This window comes from Mustela nivalis (assembly GCF_964662115.1).
Source record: "Mustela nivalis genome assembly, chromosome: 6".
NCBI lineage: Eukaryota > Metazoa > Chordata > Mammalia > Carnivora > Mustelidae > Mustela > Mustela nivalis.
This window is the reverse complement of record NC_139025.1, coordinates 31,127,581-31,139,480: the sequence shown is the minus strand read 5'-3', so window position 1 is coordinate 31,139,480 and position 11,900 is coordinate 31,127,581. Positions and strand designations below refer to the sequence as shown.

Here is an 11,900-nt window from a genome sequence, read left to right as displayed (position 1 = left end):
GTGTTGCTGGGAAGAAGCTAGGGGTCTATCATGCAGATGACCTTGTTAGTGTTAATCAGGAAATTCCAGACTGGTTAAGAATTCTACTCCTGGGAGAGGCTGAAGCTGCAGTCCTGTTGCTAGGAAGTCTAGGTTTGCTATGTGGGGCTTAGCATAAGTGACTCCATTTTGGGCCTGCTGTTTCTGTTTTAATACATCCTATTCAGAGGTTTCGCCCAACCTGCAGAAGGAGTTCATACAGGAGTGAGGGTTCTTGGGGGGCCAGTCTGAGAATACTGCCTACCACAGGGTGAAATAAATGCTTATTGATTGCTTGGAACTCCTTCCAAAACAACCAGGAAGAGATGGTGCCCCTCCCCTCCCCCCACCCTGTGTTTAGGATCACAGCAATCTGCACGTACGTTTATTGTGCCATTTAATTCGACTGAGTCCCAGTACGGATCTGGGACTTCAGAAGAAAGGAATGTACTTCACAGGGTGAGAAGAAGAGGAGCCGATGTTTGGTAAGTAGATGTTGGCCCTACCATACAGTTGGGCCACAGATGAAACCAATCTTTGTTAATAACTCTTATTCGGGGAAAGACCCTTAATTTAGATTCTTCCCCGTGGTTAAGAGAGGGACAAAACTTTCTCTTGAACTCATGGTGCTTTCGGCTCAAGACAATCCACACGCCAAACTCGCACATTCTGGAGGGGCCTGTCCTGGACCCCTTCATTTTCAAAACTGGTCTTCATGTGTGTTTGATTCTAAATTGACTTCCGGCTGAATGTTTCCCTCTTTACCTTCCCTCCCCACAAATACAACCTACCCCAAACCCTCAAGGCGCTCACCTATAGCTTGCAATAGTCTGTCTGTCTCAAACTGAAATTCCTCTGCTCTTTCCAAATAAATGCCTCCTTTTTTGAGCTTGCCTCCACTTACCCCGCCCCCCTTTTTTTTAAGATCGACAATATTACATAGTTCGGTTGAAATATCCACATGTAAAAGTTGAGTCTGTTCATGGTGGGGACAGTTGACTGTAGGGATCCTCAGGACTCGGGCTAGCGTCTAGCACTTATGCACTCGAGAAATAGTGGACACCTGACTAGACTCTGTTCTGAGTTTGTTCATCATGTGTATCAGTTCATTTGAAATTTACAACAACCTATGAAACACAGATAAGTGAAGAGATTGTCTAGGATCCCACAGCCAGGAAATGGCAGAGATGGAATAAAAATCTGGTATGTCTGGATCCAGAGTCCATGCCTTTGACCATCATTATCAAACAGAATGAGTGAATGAATGAATGTTGAGCCCTCTCTCTCCCTGAACCAGTGATTCTCATCATGGGGTTGGGGGGGGGTGCGGTATCTGTGCAGATTTTGCCCCTCCTTCCCCCAAGAGGCTTTTGGCTATGCCTGGGGACATTTTCGGTTGTCACAACTTGAGGGAAGGGTGCTCCTGGCATCAGGTGGGTAGCCGCCAGGATGCTGATCTGCTAGACATCCCACAAGGCACGGGATAGCCCCCCAACCTTACACACTACAAAGAACAACCCGGTCCCCAAATGTTAGTCATGGTGAGGTGCAGAAACCTGCTCTACACTTAACCCATTTCTTTCCTACTCTCTCCAATGTTGACAGCTTTCTAATCTTAACCTCTCACTTAGTCTCCCAGTATTAGACACAAAAAGACAGACTCTGAAATGGCTTCTCAGTGTGCTTATCTCTGGTGGCTGGGTTATCTGCCACCATCTTGTGGTATCACAGATTTTTATCTGGCTTGATATCTGGGGACATTTGAGGGGGCTGTCCTCATGCCTATATGTTTACAGAAGCCTGTCACCCTCCTGCCGCCCTCGGTTCTTCCGGTGCCTACCCTTTGGCTCCTGGTACCTCCCACTGGCGCTACCCTTTGCACACCATGCTGCCATTCCATTCCATGCATAGGTCTCAGAGCACAGGCCATGCCTAAGGTCAGAGATTACTATCCCCCTTTTCTCATCATGCTCTTGACCCAGCAGGTAACTACTGTTCATGGGGCACTTCCTTGGTACTAAATACTGTGTTTCATTCAATTTACGGTGAGAAGTCGGTGGTGTTCTTTCATTTTACAGCTGAAGAAATCCAGGCACTGAGAAGCTAAGTAACTTGCTCAGATCCCATAGCTTGTGCCCGCTGGAGCTGGAATTGGAATCCAGGTGGGTTGATGGCAGAGCCCACATGTGCACCCACTTCTCCCTCCAGGACCCTCTTATCTCAGCCTCCTCCTTGTGCCTGGCCTAGGCTAGCCACCTAGCAGTCTCTTCTGAGGCTCTCCTGACCATTACCATGGGAACCCCCTGCCAACCTCCAGCCACCCAATGGTCCTCAATTTTCAGCTCCCCTCTCTTGTCCCATACTCTCAGCTGCCATGGTGCCACTGAGGGAGACCGAGGAGGCTGTCCCTGGACCTTGTCTGGCATTGGGCCACTACTCCTGTTCCATTTCATCTGCGAAAATCTAACCAGCCAAAGGCCACCATTTATTCTGGGTGAATTGAGTGGTTAAGGACAGGCTGTTCCTCCTTCAAAGGGAGAGAAGAGAATCCCATTTCTCTTGGGGCACCTGCCTGGCTCTGTCTGTTAAGTGTCTGACTCTTGATTTCAACTCAGGTCAAGATTTCAGGGTCGTGAGATGGAACCCCACTTAGGGCTCTGCACTGAGCGTGGATCCTGTTTAAGATTCTCTCTCTCCCTCTGCCCCTCCAACACTGACCCCTCTGCAGGCATGTTCTCTCTCTTTTAAAAAAAAAAAAAAATCTAATTTCTCTCAATAATGAGCTGCACTTTGCCCATAAGGGACATCCACTAAATGTGTTCTTGAATAAACGGTTGAATGAACTCCTAACACTCCCCACTGAGGAAGACTGAATGCGTGAAGTCATGAGGATTAGCTTTGGACTTGTATAGATGTGGGTCTGAAGAAAGACAATAGTCACTTTCCAGCTAAGACTGTGGAAAAGTACTTAACTCAGGGTTGGCAACCTTTTTCTGTAAATGGTCAGAGAGTAAATATTTTCGATTTTATGGACCATACAGTCTCTTGTATAATGACTCAACTCTGCCTTGTTGGTAAAAATAGCCAGAGATAATATGGAAACCCGTGGGCCTGGCTTTGTTCTCAGACTTTATTTGCAAAAATAAGGAGCAGGCTCAGGGCAGTATGCTTTAGCATGACTTCCTTTTAAAAAGAAGATTATAAAAGAAGATCAAATGAGAAAACCCGCGAATGCAGCCCTAGATCTTACACTTGGTGTGCTTGCATAGTCTTTTGCACTTAATTCTCTTAACATCAATTCCACTCAACTCAGTTTACTGTGCTCAATCAACCACACGGCACAGGTACGTATGGAGTTTCCTTGTGAGATAATAATACCAAACATTTGATAAATGGCATTGCACAGGGATGAAGATGACAGGATTCTGGAACTAGACAGACTGCCTGGGTGTGGGTTCTGTCCCCGCCACTTGGGAGGTAATGCGGTCTTCAGAAGATTAATTTGTCCTCCTAAGTGTAAAACCGGTTCCACAATAATAGTGCCGGCCCCTCATAGGGTTGTCTCGAGGATTAGATGGACCTGCACATTCGATTCACGGGGGGATCTTTAAAGATTCCAAAACCCAGAGCACGTGCAGACCAAGGAACTCACGATGGTGCCTGGGGCAGCACAGGGGCATCGGTATTTTTGAAGTTTCCCTACAGATGATTCCAAAGTGCGACAAGTTTGGGAACCAGTGGTTAAAGTGCCCCCACGCACCGGTTTTGATCTTTCGGTGGACACTCTGGAATTACCTGCGTCTCCAGGCAAGCCCCCCTCAGCCCCATCGCATTGCTCAAGCTGGAGAGCCCTGGGAGAACCCCTGCTGCAAGGTTCGCGGGATGCAGAAGCTCCTGCATCTGCATGCTGGGACTTGTAGGCCTTCTGGCTCGCCGGCCCCGCCTTACCGCGCCTCCCATTGGCTTTCGCAGGTGCCCGTTCCGAAGTTCCACCAATCAATGCAGCGCCCTAGGCCATTAAAGCCGGGAGCCAGGTGCCACTTGCAATCACTGCAGGGCCGGCTTCGCGAGGTGGCTCGTCTGAGGCTGCGCGTGTGGGGCTGCGCGTCGCGAGGAGTTCCCACGATCCTGCCCCCCACCGCCGCCGACGCGGGCTTCCGCCACAGGTAACCGCGAGCCCCAGCCGGGGTTCCGGGCGGGACCCCGCGTCCCCGGCCGGGGCTGCCTCTCTGCCGCGGCTCTGGGCCTCACGGGCGGGATTTCCAGCTCCCGCGGCCCTGAGTAATCCGCTTCTCACTCTGCGAAAGAGAATTTCGGGAAATGATGAATCCCAAAGGGAAATGCTGCGCCCTCTCAGCCCATCCTCCCGAGAGGTGGTCGTGGGCTGCTGGGGGCTCTCTTCTGTTGCGCGAGCTCCGGCGGGAAGCCCAGGCGCTGAGCGAAGGGGGAAGGGGGCGCACGGAGAGGGTCTTGGCTAAGGTCCCATCGCCAGGGTGTGCTGGGCAGGGTCTGGCGCTTAGGTCCGACCTTCACAATCCAGGAGCAGGGCTCTAGGTTCTTGTAATGTAGAGAACTGCAACCATTTCCACCCAGTTCTCTGTAGCCAAGGGTAAAAGCAGGTAACTACAACGACAGAAATACCCAAACGTGTAAAAACATTCCTTCTGAGAAGTTGGGGATGCCCCAGTTCTCAGAGGTTTGAGCTGGTGGGACTCAGGGTGATTTCACTTCAAGCGTGAAAGTGAAAGTTTGGTTAGGTCCCCTATCCCTGAACTATTAGAGGTGAGGTTATATATTCGTGGGTAATTCCATGCCAAGAATGGTAGAATCGGGGGCCTGGAAGAAGGAACTTTGCATCATGGGCTTCGTTTTAGACATGAAAACAAATGCCCATTGTTTGAGACTTGCCCTGTGGTCCTTAAGAATGGAGGAGCTCAGCTTTTTTTGCCTTAGGGTTCCATTCCTTAGCAAATGTTCACTGAGCCTTACGCACTGAGCAGGGGTTATTTCTAAAGGGGAGAGGCAGTGGATAGAGAATCGTTTCAGTATTTCAGGTTTGCACAGGGGCAGCATCTAACCCTGTTGGAACCATCTCATCCTGATTTGTGGGAAGAGGTAGAATTTGGCAGAAAAGCACGGGAATGGAGTTTGAAGGGATGGGAGGAGCTAGAGTGATGGAGAAGAATGTTTCACCTGGAAAACAGCATGGTGAAGGCATGGAAAGAGCCATACTTTTGGACCAGAGCCATGGAGCCTGGTTGGAATTAGGGATTTCGTGTGGGTGGTGCATTTCATGAGCTCTGTTTCATAAGAATAGAGTCGTACATCTTGCAAGCCCTTCTGTGCTGCTCTAAGAGACTTAGATTTTGTCCTGAAAGCTTGGGAAGCTGAATTTGTTTTCTTAAACAGATTTTTGTTTCTTTGACAGAGCGTGTGCGAGCAAACATGAGCAGGGATGGGGGGTGCAGAGGGAAAAGCAGGGTCCCCGCTGAGCAGTGGGCCTGACTCAGGGCTCGACCCTGAGATCATGCCCTGCGCTGGAGGCGGATGCTTACCCGACTGAGCCCCTGGGAAACTGAATTTAGTAGATGTGTATCTTAGGTAGTTCTGTAGTGTGGAAAAGCATTGAAGAGAGGTCCCAGTGGGGAGTGCCTGCGGTAATAATATTCAGGAGAATTGCTGAGGCTTCTAAAGGATTTTAAAGACGTTGCAGTGGGAAAGGAGAAGAGAAAAAATGTTAACTGTTAGGGAGGTGAAATATACCATGCCCAGCATTGTTCAGTAAAAGTATATTGAAGTGAATACTGTCGCTTGAGTAAGGTCCCCTATCCCTTAATTCAGACTCCCTGCTCCACGGGGAGCCTGCTTCTCCCTCTCCCTTTGCCTGCCGCTCCCCCTGCTTGTGCTCTCTCCCCCTCTCTGCCAAATAAAATCTTTTAAAAGAGTGTGCGTATCTTAAGTGTCAGCTGTGAAAATAAAAATGTGGAAAAACTGTTTACCATTGGGCAAATTTTACTTTGCTAGATTCAAAAATTCTTCTAACTTAAGAAACTTTTAAAGTGTTTATCAATGTGTCTATTTGGAACTATGATTTAGTTGCTTGTACTTTTTGTAATATTAAAAGATACAGCTTTTTAAAAAGATTTATTTATTTATATGGGAGAGAGAGAGTGGGGGGAGGGGCAGAGGGAGAGAATCTTCAAGAAGATTCCCTGCTGAGTGTGGTACCCGGCCCTGGCTCAATCTCATGACCCATAAGATCATAACCTGAGTTGAAACCAAGAGTCAATGCTTAACTGACCGAGCCACCCAGGTGTCCCAAAAGATCATTTTTAAGAGAGGTAAAGTCATCACTTGATGCAGGTATAAAAGTGAACAAGTACTAAAGATTATATTTAACTTATTACGAGGAAATGTAGTGTGATAGTTGCCACCAGATCAAAGGAGACTCCAGGGTCAGAAATAATGAAACGATGGGCAAAAATGACAGGCAAAACTGGCTTCTTTCTATAACCGGAAATCAACCCAGCCTCCACTTGATAGAATTCATTTGTGTGTCTTTAGATAAGATTTGTTTGTCTTGCTGTTACCCAGTTTGCAGAGATATAAAGGAAAAAATTGCATATAGTCAGAATTAGGTAACTTTAAAGGACATGTACCCGAATCAAAAATTTTCCATGTAAGAAAAATATTGATGAACCTTAATAAAAATAGTTTTCATTTGAGATAAGAGCTAGTTGGAAGTTGGATTTTTTGTTTTGTTTTTCCTTTTTAAATTTTTTAAAAAGATTTTTTAAATTTGCTTTTGTGAGAGAAAACATGCATGGTGGGAGATTGTGGAGATGGAGAATTAGACTCCCTGCTGAGCAGAGACCCTGATTCGGGACTTGATCCCTGAGTTGAAGGCAGAGGCTTAACAGACTGAGTCATCCAGGTGCCCTGGATTTTGTTTCAATCTCACTCTTAAAACAGGAAGTTAAAAAGGTTTGAGAACTGAATATGAATCTTAATTTTTAGTTCTACCATCTCATTGCACAGATAATTAAGGCCCAGAGAGGAAAGGGTCTCCCTGAAGACATGTTTTATTCCAGTAATTATGTTAGGGACAGATACTTCAGTGTAGATCTGAGCTCAGATCCAACTACAGCAAGGATAGTTGGGATTTATGGGCAGGCTGAAAGGGTCAGCGCTTGGAAAATTGCAAGGAACTTGATTAGATAACAAAAGTGGGCCATTCTCACAGGATTCTGGGTAAACTGAGCTTAGCAGGCCAAGACCTTCTTGAGATGGGTGCTCAGAGGAATGTGACTCAGTTCGGTGAAGGAGGGGTCCTTATCATCTTTCCTTATCTCTCTTGCATGTGGTCAGTCAGGGTCTACTTATGTTGATCTTCTTGTAAGCCCCCAGAGTAAAGAGCGAAATCAAAAGACCTTCAGGTTTGGAAAGCTCTTTTCAGATGTCATTGCCTAGCTACTGCTTTGCTTGTCTTTGCTTTCTTGTTTCTAACCCAGAGCTAGTAGCAAATCAGGACTGGAAGTGAGAGGTCACATCTGATGGTAGTTAAGATGTGGGCTTTGGTGTCAGACCTTGGTTTGAACTTGACTTTGATAGTCCTGTGATTGGGGCCTCATTACTTGTGTTGCTGGTGACAGTTTATCTAGAATGGGCATTCTGTCCCGAACCTCTCAAATGAATTGAACCTCCCTTGCAAGCTTACTTCTTTAAGTCAAGCAGAGTCCTTTACTGGAATTACTGACTTTGTGTCTCCTTGTGAGAGGGATGCCAGACCAAGTGGGAACAGCAGAGTACTTGTCATTGGAGGCTGGTAAAATTCATTTGTAGAGGCTTGGCCATTGATCTTGACTTTGTGTGGTTCAGGTTTTCCTTTGAAGGGCTCTTCTAAGAGGAGAGTTCTTCTTTATACAGATTGCCCACAAGTATCTTAAAATAGTAGGGTGGTGAAGAGCGCAGTTGGGGGTGGGTGGTGACCTGCTGAGGAGGGGCTCGGGCCCTGAGTGGGATGTGTTGTGCACCCACTTGTGGTGACCCAGTCTTGCAGACCTTCGCATAAACAGCTCTTCTTGTGACACGTGAGGGGGTGGAGTAGAAAAAGCAGTCTCAGGAGCAGATCTGTGTGTCAGCCCCTGTGGTGCTGCTTACCAGCACATTTCTCTCTCTGCCCAGCCTCTCTGCTCAGCTCCACTAACAGAGCGATGAGGCTGGCCCATAGGCTTTTGCGAGGATTGTGTGAAGTGTACATTTTGCATGGCTTATTGCAGAAACCCACAAGTATCCCACTCTGCCGTCCCGTGTAGCATGTCCGCACGTGTGCTCTGGGGGACACCTTTTCTCCCCTGGTTAGGGTCACACCTGTCTTTGTCAGTTTCTCCCCCTAGATGATAGCAGGCTCCGCATACATCCTTTACAGACCCCTGGGAGATCTTCCCACTCTCGGCGCATTGAGACCCATCTTGTCTTCTTAAAGGCTTCCCAGTGTCCCATCATAAGGCTGTACCGTAACTGACTTAGCTAGACAACCCTCTGTTGATGACCATGTATGTGGCTTCCAGCATTTAGCTGTTGGGAAACGGGGGACTTCCTTACCTCCTTCAAATCTTGAAAAACAGTGCCTCCTACTCCTACTGGACTCCTCTTCCTGCCTTGTGTTTTTCCCTAACACTCATCCCCTCTGACAATGTGTGGATTTAAATCATATGTGGATTTAAATCATATGAAGGGTTCTGTCATTGGGTCCCTGTTCGGCACCTGTCACCTAGTGGTTGCTCAAGCTGTGTTTATTTGTCGGCTATTGAAATGAATGGGTGGGGAGACTACAAAATAGCCATCCCGGAGAGCTAGCTCAGCAGGGATCCCTTACTTTGTCTTCATGAACTTTTCTCTTTGATAGAACAAGAATCACAGTCGTGTTATGTGGCAGAATTATTTGTGATTTTGTTTTGAGGCTTTGACTTTACCAAGAATATTGCTGATCAGGAAATGGCTGGGCGAGGCTGCTTGCTTTGAGACGTGTTCCTGCTGAGGGTAACGGAAAGATTATATTACTTTCATGTCTCCTCTTCACCCCAGGCCCCAATATGTTTCCCAGAATGGTATTAACATACGTGTTTTTAAAATTTCATGTATTTATTTATTTAAAAGATTTTTTTTTTTTTTTGGCAGAGAGAGAGAGAAAACACAAGTAGGCGAAGTGGCAGGCAGAGGGAGAGAGAGAAGCAGGCTTTCAGCTGAGCAAGGAGCCCAATGCGGCACTTGATCCCAGGACTCTGGGAACATGACCTGAGCCGAAGGCAGCCACTTAACTGACTGAGCCACCCAAGTGTCCCTAAAATTTCATTTATTTTGAGTAGGCTCTCCATCCAGTGTGGAGCCCAGCATGGGGCTGAAACTCACGACCCTGAGATCAAGACCTGAACTGAGATCAAGAGTTGGAAACCTAACTGACTGAGCCACCCAGATGCCCCTCAGCATATGTGTTTTTTAAGTGACATTTTCCAATCAGTGTCATACTGTGAGGCTTTTTGCTTGCCATTCTGTTCAAGGAAACATACTCTGTTTTTATAAGAAACAAAAAAGTGATAGACGGGAACCATTGCCAAATGTTAACTGTGAAAGTATCATTTGTGTATTAATAAGGCACTTTTTGTCACTGAGAGGTAGAGTGCTAGCCTATTAGGAGAAGAATGACAGATGAATTTGAATTTGTAAAAATAACCCTGCGTTGCTTTTTTCAGCGCGTGCTGGGGTGTTTGCCAGTGTAGGCATTTAGGCTGGTGGTGCCGTTCTGTGGTTCATAGGCAGGCCATCCTTTTCATTCTGGTATTTTATGTATTTTTGTCCCTAAGTATGAAGAGAAGAAGTCACATGGCAGGGCCTCTCAGGAATGAGCCTCTTTGTGATTAAGTCACATGAACCAAACTCAGAAACTGGTATGCAAACCAGGAAGCCCGTTTAATGATTGCTGGTGGAAGATAAGAACCAGCCAGGCGGGACTGGTCATGTGGGTTGAAGGCATATTCTCGCTCTCTAGGGCAGGCCAAAGAGACCACCTGTCCTAGTTTTATTGGAACATCTCCACACCCACTGGTTTAGTTGTGGTCTCTGGCTGCTTTCACAGTACAGGGCAGAAGAGCTCTACAGAGATGGTGTGATCTGCAGGGTAAAATATTTACTGTCAGCCCTTTAGAGAAAAAGTGTACTAGCCGCTACCCCAGGGGAAGGCTCAGGTGCGGTCAGGAGGCTCCTGGGCGAGCTTGGAAACAAAGAGCTGCTGGTGGGGTTGCTTCTGTAGTCACTGTCTCCTCTGCTGTAAATTACCTCCCAGCCCTGCAGTGAGCCATGGTCAGGTCAAGAGGACTTGGGAGAGTGCCCTCAGGTGCATGTTAGCACATTAATTAAGGCCTGCTGGTTGGCACCGGGGTGGCCTGAGCTGTCCACTGGCCTCACCTGTTCCCTGACCTCATCCGTCATATGCCGTATTGAGAAACAAAACACAACAAAACAAAGCATGACCATTTTAGAATAAGCTTAAGAACAAATCTGGGGTACATTATTGTAGTTACCCGTTCATCCATGGGCAGGTGTACCGTGATGCTAATGAAGTCTGCATCTAGCACCAACTCTGTTTACACAGTGAAAATGGAGTTCCTGGGGGTGCCTGGGTGGCTCAGTAGGTTAGGCATCTCCCTTGGCTTAGGTTATGATCCCAGGGTCCTGGGGTTCAGTCCCGCATTGGGCTCTTGCTCCTTGCGTCTCCCTCTGCCTGCTGCTCTCCCTGCTTGTGCATTCTCTCCCTCCCTCTCTCTCTCTCTAACAAAGAAAGGAAGAATTGGGGTCCTGGATGGGGCACCTGGCTATCTCAGTCAGTGGAGCCTGTGACTCTTGATCTCAGGGTTATAAGTTCAAGCCCCACATTGAGTGTGAAGCCTACTTAAAAAAAAAAAAAAAAAAAAAAAAAAGCTACCAGAGGTGGGTGGCGGGTAAGGAGTAGTGTCAGTTTGTGGGGCTTTGGACCAGAGGTGAACTAGAGCCCCCCAAGGTTAGTGGAGAGCCCCGATACATCAAACTAGAGTCCTGGGCATCACCTAGAGCTTTTTGGAAATGCAGAGTCTGGGGCCCAGCCTCACCCTACTGAATCAGAATTGTATCCCCAGAGGATGGGGGTCACAATCAAGTTGGAGAAGCAGTGGCCTAAGACGCTCTTGGGTTTTTAAATTTTGATCAGAATTAGAGCTTCCTGTTCCCTTACCTTGTGGGGGAACCCATTGCTCAGTCCATTTTGAGTTTGAGCACAGTATAGGCACAGGGTGCTAAGGCTGATTTCTAAAGCTTGCAGGAGGCTCATCCCTTAGCTGGCTCTGTGCCCGGAGGGACAGAGGCTTCGTCCTGTCCCTTCTGCCTTCAGAGCAGCTGGCTTGATCTCCATCAGGGGAGGTGTCTGGGAGCCTCTGGCCAGCTGCGTGAATGGACAGGCCGGTGTATGAACGAGCGCTGTTGGACGAATAGCTAAGGCAGAGATCAGCCTCGCAGACTTGGTGCTGCTGAGTCCCTGCATCTCAGAGACCGTTGCTCCTCTTAGTGTGACAGGCCTAGCTCTATCACAGGAAGGGCGCCTTTTCTAGAATAACGTATTCAGGATGCAGGGCAGCAGGGTCTGGTGTGAGGGAGGCAAGATATCCAGGTCATGGGCTGCGTGCTGCCTTTTACTTTAAAACGTGGAAGCTTTGGTGGTGGAGTATAAGGTGAGGCATGTATTTCATTAAGAAGGAAGTCTTCGCGTAGGGCCATGGCAAAAAGACTGAGCCGGGAATTCAGAAGACACGGGTTCTGGTCTCTGGCCAGAGCTGGCTCTTCGTGAATATCGG

General features: G+C 47.7%; 1 protein-coding gene across 1 annotated transcript in view; it reads left to right on the top strand.

Moving 5' to 3' along the window:
• The first annotated feature begins 4,029 nt into the window (after positions 1-4,029).
• The window catches only part of LGMN (legumain), a 32,331-nt gene continuing 24,460 nt past the window's right edge, over positions 4,030-11,900 (top strand). Inside the window, exon 1 of the mRNA XM_082734004.1 lies at positions 4,030-4,184. The gene's annotated coding sequence lies outside the window, so the exon portion shown is untranslated. The remainder of the gene's footprint in view (positions 4,185-11,900) is intronic.